We start from the raw sequence: 14,193 nt of genomic DNA, 5'->3' as shown, positions 1-14,193 counted from the left end.
CAGGTGGATATCATCAGGCCTATCAAAACTAAAACTTTGACTATTTAGTAAACGTGTCTTAAAATGGAAATAATTGCTTCACAATATTGATATTCCACATTTAGTATAATGAGCTTTATTGCACACACTTCTTTCTATGTTTGCTACTTTTGGTGGGGCTTGATTGTGAAATGCATATGTGAGGGTGTGAGTGGGGGACTGGGGGGGGGGCAGTTGAATGTGCGAGATAATCTCCTTAACTCTTTGTAATCCTCGTCAATCACTGATAGCCTTTACACAAATATAACCAACATCATGGTTGCCTGGGTTGCTTGCTTTCACTTTTTGTATTAGTGACTCCCTTCTTCTCCAGCAGTCAATGAAAAATCGTTAACAAAGGACCAGTGGATTGTGTATCTGGTTTTTGGCTTGACAGCATCAGTATGCAACTACTTAAATAGTCTTTAAATATTCGAGAGGCATAGGCCTAAGTGTCACACCACTTATTTATTGGAATAACCCTATAGGCTATAGAAAGCCGATATTACCACCGTGAAATTTTCCACCGTTATTAGCAATGAAAACCGTATGAAGGCTATCAACTAGGTTGCATTCTTTTATATCAAATCAATCGAAAGGTAGCACTAACAAGATGTGCGTAAACCTATTGAGAGAAGTCAGTAAGCGCCATAGAGAACAAATATGTGGGTCTGAGCAAGTGTGATGTCATTAATGTTTGTAGAAATTAATGTACATAAATGTTCAGTTGTCTACTGTCTTTGTCTATGTATGTTTTTGTATTTTAAGAAAAATCAAATACAATCTTACAAAAAGAAGACAGCGAACATAATAGATCCAAGTCCACCAAAGACCTAGGGCTGCAACCTGGTCTCAGAGCATTTCGTATTATTCTGTATGTAAATCCAAGACACTACATTTAGTATGATATATTACGTTTCATATGCTAGACAGGGCTTAGACTGTTTAGTGGCAAAAAAATGTTTAAATATAGGTAAAAAAAACAATCTTTCTTATAGCTCTCAGATATAGGAGAGACACTTCAGAACAAACTTCCCTTTGATATTTTTTTGGGACCATCTGTTGTTCCATGTAGTGAATCTGTTATTCAATGCATTTGTATGGGCTAATAGCAGTATGGCCCCAAATCATTTTTCCCCAAATATTTTTTTTCAATATTTTTTTTGATACTTCAAGGGGTCTTAAAATTCTAAATCAAATAGATAAATGATCCTTGGTATGATCTTCTTAAAACAATTCCATATAGCGTAGAAATTGGTTGTTGATAATTGCAAGACAACCATTTTCAGGTCTTGCTATAGATTTTAATGTAGATTTAAGGCAAAACTGTAACTCGGCCACTCAGGAACATTCACTGTCTTCTTGGCAAGCAACTCCAGTGTAGATTTGGCCTTGTGTTTTAGGTTATTGTCAGTGGAAAGCAGACTGATCCAGGTTTTCCTCTAGGATTTTGCCTGTGCATAGCACAGTTCTGATTCTTTTTAATCCTGAAAACTCCCCCAGTTCTTAATGATTACAAGCATACCCATAACATGATGCAGCCACCACCATGCTTGAACATATGGAGAGTGGTACACAGTAAAGTGTTGTATTGGATTTTCCCCAGGCATAACACTTTTTATTGAGGATAAAAAGTACATTGCTTTGCCACATTTTTTTCAGTATTACTTTACTGCCTTTTTGCAATATATATTTTTATTCTGTACAGGTTTCCTTATTTTCTCTCTGTCAATTAGGTTAGCATTGTGGAGTAACTACAATGTTGTTGATCCATCCTCAGTTTTCTCCTATCACAGCCATTAAACTCTGTAACTTTTTTAAGAACACCATTGGCCTCATGGTGAAATCCCTGAACGGTTTCCTTCCGCTCTGGCTACTGAGTTAGGAAGGACACCTGTATCTTTGAAGTGACTGGTTGTATTGATACACCATCCAAAGTGTAATTAATAACTTCACCATGCTCAAAGGGATATTCAATGTCTGCTTTTTTTTACCCATCTACCAATAGGTGCACTTCTTTACGAGGCATTGGAAAACCTCCCTGGTCTTTGTGGTTGAAACTGTGTTTAAAATTCACAGCTCAACTGAAAGACCTTACAGATAATTATATGTGTGGGGTACAGAGATGAGGTAGTCATTCAAATTTTTACTCTTGAACTTATTTAAGCAATTCCACTTTGACATTATGGGTTATTGCATGTAGGCCAGCGACAAAAAAATCTCAATGGAAACCATTTTAAATTCAGATTGTAATACAACAAAATGTAATTCTGCCTGTAACACAAGTCAAGGGGCGTGAATATTTTATGAAGGCACTGTATCTCAACCAATCTAAATAAGCATACACTGTAACAGAAAAATGAAATTTATACGGTAATTTTAGGTATTATCAACAGTAAAAAACGTAGAAACTTTTTACTGCAGTACACTGTAAATTATGGTGCATTGTGGGAAAATGTCGGTATATCGAATGGTACTGTAACTCCACCCCACAAAATACCATACCATACCGTATCTTTGGAGATCCAAAAACCCTTTGACCACTAGTGGGTGCATGGCGTTGTTGTTTCTGGCTCATTAACATATTTTAAAGCATGCCTTGTGAGAGGCTATATTTGTTGCACCCGTGTGCGAGAATGCTATACCAATTTAACTACTATATGGTTATAAGGTCCCATCAATTCATAAAGTATAGGGGACAGATTGGAGAGGCAGAAAATCTTCAACCTTAAATGGTCGCACATTTTGCCCTGTCCTTATGGTTTGTTTTGCCCTGTAGTTTCTGCCAGTTTTGAAGCCTTTGTTTAGGCCTCTAGAAGCGCAAGTGATGTAAAAAATCAAATAATCATTAATATGCTGTAACGTGTAAACACTTTATCTAGCTGCCAACCTGCTTGCACCAATTCCTTGTAATTACAGTAAAATACTGTCAAATTCAAACTCCTCCCCTCAATTCATCCAGTCATTAATTAATTCAGATTACGGTAGCATAGATTTTTTACAGTATAATACAGTAAATTTTACGGTATTGTACTGTGTGTCATTACACAGTACTTGCTTTGATACCGTATTTATATTACAGTAGGTGTGTACTGTAATATTACATACAGAATTGTTCTTGCCACGCGCTGCCTGTAAATTACTGTCAAATTCATGGTAACCCCTTTACAGTGTTTAAATTATTAAATAAATTATGAACAGGAAATATTAGTCTGTGAAAAAGGTATGGGCCTTTGAAAGAGTTGAAGCTCTTATTTGCTAGTTTAAAAATATGCATGTCTGAAATTGTACAATCATTACAAATCAGAGTCAATAACAGATTGCTAGCATAGGCTACAGTAGTGACAGGTTACATTTCAGCACCGTGGACAGCTCTGGGGAAGGGTCGACTAAAGTGGCGAAGCAGATACCTGGCGTGTAGGACAGACTGGGGAGTGGGGATGAGGGCTAGGGGTGGGGGGGAATCACCCAGACCTTGCACTGTGTTCAGAATTTCAGTTTAGTAATGTGTGGGGGACTCTGTGTTTATGGTCTTGAAGGTCCTTTCCGGAAAACAAATTTGGAATGATAAATAAAATAAAATAATTAACAGCAACCTCAAAACATCATCATAAATGTACCATCCTGTGGTCCCACATTTTGGCCCCACACATGTTTGTGGCTCCACACTGACATGCCTCAATGGATGGTTCCATCATACTGACTACCTGTAGCTGTCATTACACTTGAGTGGATTGGTCTGGACATACAACGGTCTCTATTTCCATTCCCCTATCACTACCATCCCAGTGTCCCAATTCCCTTACTACCTCCCAGACAGCCAGTGGAAGGGAACACCCCCTTGACTTGTTGAATGATGGGTGGCCAGATTACCATCCCTGGCACACCACAACCCACCCACCTCCCTCCACCAAACCCTGCCTTGCAGGGGGTCAACACAGGGCATCCCTCTCTCAGTCTGGGTCTTTGGGATTGGTACAAACAGGGAAAGAACACACAGTCAGCTCCCTGGTCCAACACACATGCACACAGCACACACCTACAGGCACATATCCTCTACCCCAGACACACCTCCATCCCCTGTACCTATACAATACACCAGGCTACAGTTATTGAAATGTACCTAAAAGAAACCCCCCAAAAGCTCATCATGCCAGAACCCAAACGCGCCACAAGTCGATGCCGTCTGGTGCGGTCGGTGCGGTAGGATGCTCTGACAAATCTATTTGGGGCAAATTGTCAGTGAGAAACTTCCGCTCGAACTGCCTCGGACAAAACTGGCTGTTGGGGAGAGCAAATCCCGCTGCATGAGGGTGGGGACAATGGGGTTGAATGTGTTGATGTGCGGCCGGTGGCTAGGGAGGGACAATGGGCGGATTAGTCCGTCCCCTGGCTGACTGATTTGAGATGGCTCCTCTCGGGCCCTCACCGTGGGGAGTCCCATTGTCCACCTTCTGATTCCCACTTCTCACAAACTCCAAACAAAAGTCAATCTCTTTCTCAAGGGGGGAAAAATATCGACCTGGGCCATGTTGTCTTCTGCTCCGCTCGGGAAAGTGACTAAAAACTTTATTTGCCAGGGATGAATAACTTCACTAACTCACTAACTTCCTATACTTTTCTCATTCCCCCCTTCTTGTTCTCTCTCTTCTTCCTTCTGGGTGTCTATCTGAGGTCCATGGTGGGTAGTGGGAAGGTGCTATACCCCCTGCCTGATCTGAAGGACGCTCGGCTGGGATTTTCAGACGGGAGTGGAGCTGTAAGGCACCTGTTGGAGGCTTAGGCCTGCAGCCTGCAGCTTTGCGGCCCGCGGCCCATTAATATTAAAATATACAGAGATGCCATCACGGGCCGCTCTGAAATCGGTCTGATGTCGCCCCTGGGATCCCTCTGGACGGACCTCTGCTTTCAGTCACTGGTGAAGAGCCCCTGGGATCCCTCTGGACGGACCTCTGCTTTCAGTCACTGGTGAAGAGCTCCTTTTTTTCTTTCTTTTTTCCTGTCTTCGCGTTTTCTTTTTTTCTCTCAAAAGGCTCGTTAACAAATTATGACAGCTGAGTAGAGAGGCTTAAGCCGTTCATGCTGCAAAGATAAACAGGTTAGAGCCCAGGAGGCAGGAGAGCAGGCTGCAATATAGAAGAGCAGGGAACACTGTTAGGCTGGCTGCTTATAGCTGCTGCATGACTTCATTGATCTATCTATGCATCCTTTCACGCATCTACTGTATACACAATAAAATGTTTACTGTAAACACATAGTCACAGAGACTGCCAAAACTATACAATGAAGCATTTGTTTATGATTATGATAAGTAGTATTTACAATAAACAGAGGCTTATACAGTACATTTTCTATTCCATATTATTTATGTAATGTTCAGGGTTCAAAACCTTTTATAAAACCAGAATGAAAGAGTGTATTCTAAAGAAGTACAATAACTATATTGAGTAGATTCACAGTATCTCAACATTTATGTCAGACAAAATAGCAATAAAGATAAGTGCAAAATAAATGACACACACACACACACACACACACACACACACACACACACACATTCAGTACACACACACTCTCTAAATGCCGTCACTGCCGTTCTATCATGTCTGTGAACACCAACACCAGTCAAGCCATCTGTGGTTACAGTAAAGACTGGTTGCGGTCGTCAAATAGATGAGCTAAACAATGGTTGCCATTGGGTTTGACCACAACTATTGTCACGGTCATCTCTGGGTTCAACTGCAGTCATCATGGCAGAGTGAGAGTCATTATACTCAAACCGTTCATTTCTAGTGGCTGCGGTCCTCAGTCAATCAGTTCAAACGGCAGTGGACGCGGTCATGTCACGTTCGACCTTCAGGTGCAGCAGAGCTCACCAGGCCTGCGTGCCAAATGGAACCCTATTACATACAGTTGAAGTCGGATGTTTACATACACCTTAGCCAAATACATTTAAACTCAGTTTTTCACAATTCTTGACATTTAATCCTTGTAAAAAAATACCTGTCTTAGGTCAGTCAGTTATTTTAAGAATGTGAAATGTCAGAAAAATAGTAGAGAATGATTTATTTCAGCTTTTATTTCTTTCATCACATTCCCGTGGGTCAGAAGTTTACATACACTCAATTAGTATTTGGTTGCATTGCCTTTAAATTGTTTAACTTGGGTCAAATGTTTCGGGTAGCCTTCCACAAGCTTCCCACAATAAGCTGGGTGAATTTTGGCCCATTCCTCCTAACAGAGCTGGTGTAACTGAGTCAGGTTTGTAGGCCCCCTTGCTCGCACACACTTTTTCAGTTCTGCCTACAAATTTTCTATGGGATTGAGGTCAGGGCTTTGTGATGGTCACTCCAATACCTTGACTTTGTTGTCCTTAAGCCATTTTGCCACAACTTTGGAAGTATGCTTGGGGTCATTGTCCATTTGGAAGACCCATTTCTGACCAAGCTTTAACTTCCTGACTGATGTCTTGAGATGTTGCTTCAATATATCCACACAATTTTCCTACCTCATGATGCCATCTATTTTGTGAAGTGCACCAGTCCCTTCTGCAGCAAAGCACCCCCACAAAATGATGCTGCAACCCCCGTCCTTCACAGTTGGGATGGTGTTCTTCGGCTTGCAAGCCTCCCACTTTTTTCCCCCACAAGCCTCCCACTCCAAACATAACGATTGTCATTATGGCCAAACAGTTATATTTTTGTTTCATCAGACCAGGGGACATTTCTCCAAAAAGTATGATCTTTGTCGCCATGTGCAGTTGTAAACCATAGTCTGTCTTGGAGCAGTGGCTTCTTCCTTGCTGAGCGGACTATCAGGTTATGTCGATATATGACTCGTTTTACTGTGGATATAGATACTTCTGTACCTGTTTCCTCCAGCATCCTCACAAGGTCCTTTGCTGTTGTTCTGGGATTGATTTGCACTTTTCGCACCAAAGTACGTTCTTCTCTTGGAGACAGAACGCGTCTCCTTCCTGAGTGGTATGACGGCTGCATGGTCCCATGGTGTTTATAGTTGCGTACTATTGTTTGTACAGATGAACGTGGAAGGTGTTTGGAAATTGCTCCCAAGGATGAACCAGACTTGTGGAGGTCTACAATTTTTTTCTGGGGTCTTGGCTGATTTCTTTGGATTTTCCCATGATGTCAAGCAAAGAGGCACTGATTTGAAGGTAGGCCTTGAAATACATCCACAGGTACACCTCCAATTGACTCAAATTATGTCAATTAGCCTATCAGAAGCATCTAAAGCATGACATAATTTTCTGGAATTCTCCAAGCTGTTTAAAGGCACAGTCAACTTAGTGTATGTAAACTTCTGACCCACTGGAATTGTGATACAGTGAATTATAAGTGAAATAATCTGTCTGTAAACAATTGTTGCAAAAATTACTTGTGTCATGCACAAAGTAGATGTCCTAACCAACTTGCCAAAACTATAGTTTGTTAACAAGAAATTTGTGGAGTGGTTGAAAAACGAGTTATAATGACTCCAACCTAAGTGTATGTAAACTTTCGACTTCAACTGTATATAGTGCACTACCCATAGGGTTCTGGACAAAAGTAGTGCATTATAGAGTGAATTGGGTGCCATTCGGACACTGCCTATGTTAAATGGTCATACCTTGGCGTTACGGTCCTGCCTGTCATTAACTCCATGTAACTCTACGGCATTGGAGCTGTCATCAAGACCTTCACAGTCACTTAGTGTGTCTTAATACAGAGCAGACTGGTGTTTCTACTCTTGGTGTTCCTACTCTTGGTGTTCCTACTCTTGGTATTTCAACTCTTGGTGTTTCTACTCTTGGTGTTCCTACTCTTGTTGTTTCTACTCTTGGTGTTCCTACTCTTGGTATTTCTACTCTTGGTGTTCCTACTCTTGGTATTTCTACTCTTGGTGTTCCTACTCTTGGTATTTCTACTCTTGGTGTTCCTACTCTTGGTGTTTCTACTCTTGGTGTTCCTACTCTTGGTGTTTCTACTCTTGGTGTTCCTACTCTTGGTGTTTCTACTCTTGGTGTTTCTACTCTTGGTGTTCCTACTCTTGGTGTTTCTACTCTTGGTGTTTCTACTCTTGGTGTTCCTACTCTTGGTGTTCCTACTCTTGGTATTTCTACTCTTGGTGTTTCTACTCTTGGTGTTCCTACTCTTGGTATTTCTACTCTTGGTGTTCCTACTCTTGGTGTTTCTACTCTTGGTGTTCCTACTCTTGGTGTTTCTACTCTTGGTGTTCCTACTCTTGGTGTTCCTACTCTTGGTGTTTCTACTCTTGGTGTTTCTACTCTTGGTGTTTCTACTCTTGGTATTTCTACTCTTGGTGTTCCTACTCTTGGTATTTCTACTCTTGGTGTTCCTACTCTTGGTGTTCCTACTCTTGGTGTTCCTACTCTTGGTGTTCCTACTCTTGGTGTTCCTACTCTTGGTGTTTCTACTCTTGGTGTTTCTACTCTTGGTGTTCTTACTCTTGGTGTTCCTACTATTGCTGGGGATGTGACAGGTTCTGAAAGAGAAGAAACTCTGTCATACTGGTATTCTTGAATACTCACAAACAAGGTCCTTTGACTTGCTTGTGGAGTGTTCTAGAAATACCAGTGTGCTGGAGTATCTTATTTTTCAAATATATATATTTTCCAACCATGCACCTCGAACTACGCTATAGGTGTGTGAACTATACATTTTTCAATATTACAGTATCAAACAGCCCTTACCTTGACTGGATTCTCACTGATAGATGCTCAGTGATTGCTGGTCAAAACCCAAGGAAATTGAAAATGGGATAAAGATATTTAATTTCAAAAGCACAAAAAGTAGTCCCTCTTTTAAGTTACCTACAAACCAATCAGTGGTACAGTAACGTTTTTTTTTTGTTTTTAAGATTGAAATTTTACAATGCAGTGTCATTTTGAAAATCTGAAACAATTATGCAGGCAGGTCGTTTTTTTATTTCCTTCTTTCTTTCTAAAGTTCCCTTCTTATTGTTCAAGTCAGTGCAGTCTCTTTCCCATCCTTAAATCCCCCCACCAAAGTTTCAGATACGAACAATCAAACAATACACAGATGCTGTCCTTCAGTCCTTACCCCCCTGCCTCAACCCAGAACTATCATTCATAACCTTTCTGTGGTGGCCTGAGAGAGAGGTGCGGTAAAGAGAGAGAGAGGAGAGATGGAGGGAGGGAGGTGAGGGGGAGCGGAGGAGAGCAACACGGCAGCTTATTTAGAAGACTTCCTTTATTGGAACATGTGCAGGCAGTTCACTCACAAAGGACTTAAATAGGATATTTTCTGTTCCCTATAGTCGCTTTCCCCCTTTTAAGTGCCGAGAGGGAAAAAAGTAAGTTTACAACTCCCTCCTCAATGGGGGCTCTTCACTCTCAGGTTGCTGGGACCTGAGTGACCTACGAAAGTTAATTAGGAGGTTAACAAAGAGCGAGCCGGAGCAGAATGCCTCGCCTCTCCTCCAGCCAAAGATGTCATCCATTAATTAGGAAAATCTTTAAGGTGGCCTTATTGAATTTACAGAAAGCCCCGCAGTTGGCGGGCAACAGTTTTTTGATCAAGCCCTTCCTCAAACAATGCCTTTTCTGGGGGTTAAAAAAGAACGAGAAGAAGAAAAAGGGAGGAGATTGGTGGGGTTGGAGGAGAGAGAGAGAGAAGAAGGGGAAAAAAGGAGAAGAAAAAGAAGAAACGTATGGGTTTCCAGTGCGGTACAGTTTAATGGGGGGAGCCTCTGATTGTGACAGCTCAGATTCACATGGGTATGGGGGGCATACTTTAAAGATGATGTCATGCAAAGGCAACCTGGGGACTTGAGGGGAGGAGGCGGAGGCAAGGGTGTGTGAGGGGCAGAGGGAAGCATACCACGCTCAAGCCACAGGGGCCACTCAAAGTTAACATTGCTGCCTGCATCTGGGCTAAGTCCTTTTCTTTTGCAGAGATGGGAGAGGCTTTCCTACGCACACACCCTCCACCACCAATACCTTTTTACAAACCAGAGCATCACCTGTTTTATGGATAACTCCTCGATAACTAATTAACTGCAGAATTCAGGGGAGTCAAATACTCATGTAAGTTAACAAATTAGTGCGTAAAATCACACACAGGAGGTATGCTTGCTTTCAATACATTGTTCTGTCTTTCTCCACAGTCTTATTCAGTCAAATGATAAACCCATATGCTTAGTTAAGTCAAAATGATAATTTATCCTGCAGCAATAAAACATGTTTGAATTAACATGCAGTTAAGTATCTTTTGATTTTGCACAGGAATGATTTTAGTTGACTGCATGAACATCAGAACAGTTTTCTTATGTGGCTAGTTCACATCCTCCACACTATCTAGTTCACATCTTCCAAAATAGCAAGTTCACATCCTCTACACTATGTAGTTCACATCCTCCACACTAGCGAGTTTCCATCCTCCACACTAGCTACAGTTGAAGTCGGAAGTTTACATACACTTAGGTTGGAGTCATTAAAACTTGTTTTTCAACCACTCCACAAATTTCTTGTTAACAAACTATAGTTTTGGCAAGTTGGTTAGGACATCTACTTGTCCAAGACACGAGTAATTTTCCCAACAATTGTTTACAGACAGATGATTTCACTTATAATTCACTGTATCACAATTCCAGTGGGTCAGAAGTTTACATACACTAAGTTGACTGTGCCTTTAAACAGCTTGGAAAATTCCAGAAAATTATGTCATGGCTTTAGTAGCTTCTGATAGGCTAATTGACATAATTTGAGTCAATTGGAGGTATACCTGTGGATGTATTTCAAGGCCTACCTTCAAACTCAGGGCCTGTTTGCTTGACATCATGGGAAAATCCAAAGAAATCAGCCAAGACCTCAGAAAAAAATTGTCGACTTCCACAAGTCTGGTTCATCCTTGTCTGGGAATTGCTCCCAATGATGAACCAAACACCTGAAGGTACCACATTCATCTGTACAAACAATAGTACGCAAGTATAAACACCTCAGAAAACCTCAGAAAAAAATTGTAGACCTCCACAAGTCTGGTTCATGCTTGGGAGCAATTTCCAAACGCCTGAAGGTACCATGTTCATTTGTACAAACAATAGTACGCAAGTATAAACACCATGGGACCACGCAGCCGTCATACCATTCAGGAAGGAGACACGTTCTGTCTCCAAGAGAAGAACGTACTTTGGTGCGAAAAGTGCAAATCAATCCCAGAACAACAGCAAAGGACCTTGTGAAGATGCTGGAGGAAACAGGTACAAAAGTATCTATATCCACAGTAAAATTAGTCCTATATCGCCATACCCTGAAAGTCCACTCAGCAAGGAAGAAGCCACTGCTCCAAAACCACCATAAAAAAAACAGACTACGGTTTGCAACTGCACATGGGCACAAAGATTGTACTTTTTCGAAAAATGTCCCCTGGTCTGATGAAACAAAAATAGAACTGTTTGGCCATAATGACCATCGTTATGTTTGAATGAAAAAGGCAGAGGCTTGCAAGCCGAAGAACACCATCCCAACCGTGAAGCACGGGGATGGCAGCATCATGTTGTTTGGGTGCTTTGCTGCGGGAGGGACTGGTGGACTTCACAAAATAGATGGCATCATGAGGTAGGAAAATGATGTGGATATATTGAAGCAACATCTCAAGACATCAGTCAGGAAGTTAAAGCTTGGTCGCAAATGGGTCTTTCAAATGGACAATGACCCCAAGCATACTTCCAAAGTTGTGGCAAAATGGCTTAAGGACAACAAAGTCAAGGTATTGGAGTGGCCATCACAAAGCCCTGACCTCAATCCCATAGAAAATTTGTGGGCAGAACTGAAAAAGTGTGTGCGAGCAAGGAGGCCTACAAACCTGACTCCGTTACACCAGCTCTGTCAGGAGGAATGGGCCAAAATTCACCCAGCTTATTGTGGGAAGCTTGTGGAAGGCTACATTTACATTTAAGTCATTTAGCAGACGCTCTTATCCAGAGCGACTTACAAATTGGCTACCTGAAACGTTTGACCCAAATTAAACAATTTAAAGGCCATGCTACCAAATACTAATTGAGTGTATGTAAACTTCTGATCCACTGGGAATGTGATGGAAGAAATAAAAGCTGAAATAAATAATTCTCTCTAATATTATTCTGACATTTCACATTCTTAAAATAAAGTGGTGATCCTAATTAACCTAAAACAGGGAAGTTTGACTGGGATTAAATGTCAGGAATTGTGAAAAACTGAGTTTAATGTATTTGGCTAAGGTGTATGTAAACTTCTGACTTAAACTGTAGGAACATCCTCCACACTAGCTAGTTCACATCCTCCACACTAGCTAGTTCACACCCTACACAATATCTAGTTCACATCCTCTACACTATCTAGTTCACATCCTCCACACTAGCTAGTTCACATCCTCCACACTAGCTAGTTCACATCCTCCACACTAGCTAGTTCACATCCTCCACACCAGCTAGTTCACACCCTCCACACTATCTAGTTCACATCTTCCACATCCTCCACACTATCTAGTTCACATCCTCCACACTAGCTAGTTCACATCCTCCTCACTGGCTAGTTCACATCCTCCACACTAGTTTGTTCACATCCTCCACACTAGCTAGTTCACATCCTCCACACTAGCTAGTTCACATCCTCACTGGCTAGTTCACATCCTCCACACTAGCTAGTTCACATCCTCCACACTAGCTAGTTCACATCCTCACTGGCTAGTTCACATCCTCCACACTAGTTTGTTCACATCCTCCACACTAGCTAGTTCACATCCTCCACACTAGCTAGTTCACATCCTCACTGGCTAGTTCACATCCTCCACACTAGTTTGTTCACATCCTCCACACTAGCTAGTTCACATCCTCCACACTAGCTAGTTCACATCCTCCACACTTGTTTGTTCACATCCTCCACACTAGCTAGTTCACATCCTCTACACTAGTTTGTTCACATCCTCCACACTAGCTAGTTCACATCCTCCACACTAGTTTGTTCACATCCTCCACACTAGCTAGTTCACATCCTCTACACTAGCTAGTTCACATCCTCCACACTAGTTTGTTCACATCCTCCACAGTAGCTAGTTCACATCCTTCACACTATCTAGTTCACATCCTCCACACTAGTTTGTTCACATCCTCCACAATAGCTAGTTCACATCCTCCACACTAGTTTGTTCACATCCTCCACACTAGCTAGTTCACATCCTCTACACTAGCTAGTTCACATCCTCCACACTAGTTTGTTCACATCCTCCACAGTAGCTAGTTCACATCCTCCACACTATCTAGTTCACATCCTCCACACTAGTTTGTTCACATCCTCCACACTAGATAGTTCACATCCTCTACACTAGCTAGTTCACATCCTCCACACTAGTTTGTTCACATCCTCCACACTAGATAGTTCACATCCTCTACACTATCTAGTTCACATCCTCCACACTAGTTTGTTCACATCCTCCACAGTAGCTAGTTCACATCCTCCACATCTTCCACACTAGTTTGTTCACATCCTCCACACTATCTAGTTCCCATCCTCCACACTAGCTAGTTCACATCCTCCACACTAGCTAGTTCACATCCTCCACACTAGCTAGTTCACATCCTCCACATCCTCCACACTAGCAAGTTCACATCCTCCACACTAGCAAGTTCACATCCTCTACACTAGCTAGTTCACATCTTCTACACTAGCTAATTCACATCCTCCACATCCTCCACACTAGCTAGTTCACATCCTCCACACTAGCTAGTTTACATCCTCCACACTAGCTAGTTCACATCCTCCACACTAGCTAGTTCACATCCTCCACACTAGCTAGTTCACATCCTCCACACTAGCTAGTTCACATCCTCCACATCCTCCACACTAGCTAGTTCACATCCTCCACATCCTCCACACTAGCTAGTTCACATCCTCCACACTAGCTAGTTCACATCCTCTACACTAGCTAGTTCACATCCTCCACACTAGCTAGTTCACACCCTTCACATCCTCCACACTAGCTAGTTCACATCCTCCACACTAGCTAGTTCACATCCCTCACATCCTCCACACTAGCTAGTTCACATCCTCCACACCAGCTACTTCACATCCTCTACACTATCAAAATATTAGTGATTTTGTATTATTCAGAGCAACCTGAATGTGAAACATTTCCACACAATTTGACCATTTAACAGTTC

The sequence above is a fragment of the Salvelinus alpinus genome, chromosome 8, assembly GCF_045679555.1.
Source record: "Salvelinus alpinus chromosome 8, SLU_Salpinus.1, whole genome shotgun sequence".
Taxonomy (NCBI): Eukaryota; Metazoa; Chordata; class Actinopteri; order Salmoniformes; family Salmonidae; genus Salvelinus; species Salvelinus alpinus.
This window is presented reverse-complemented; position numbering follows the sequence as displayed.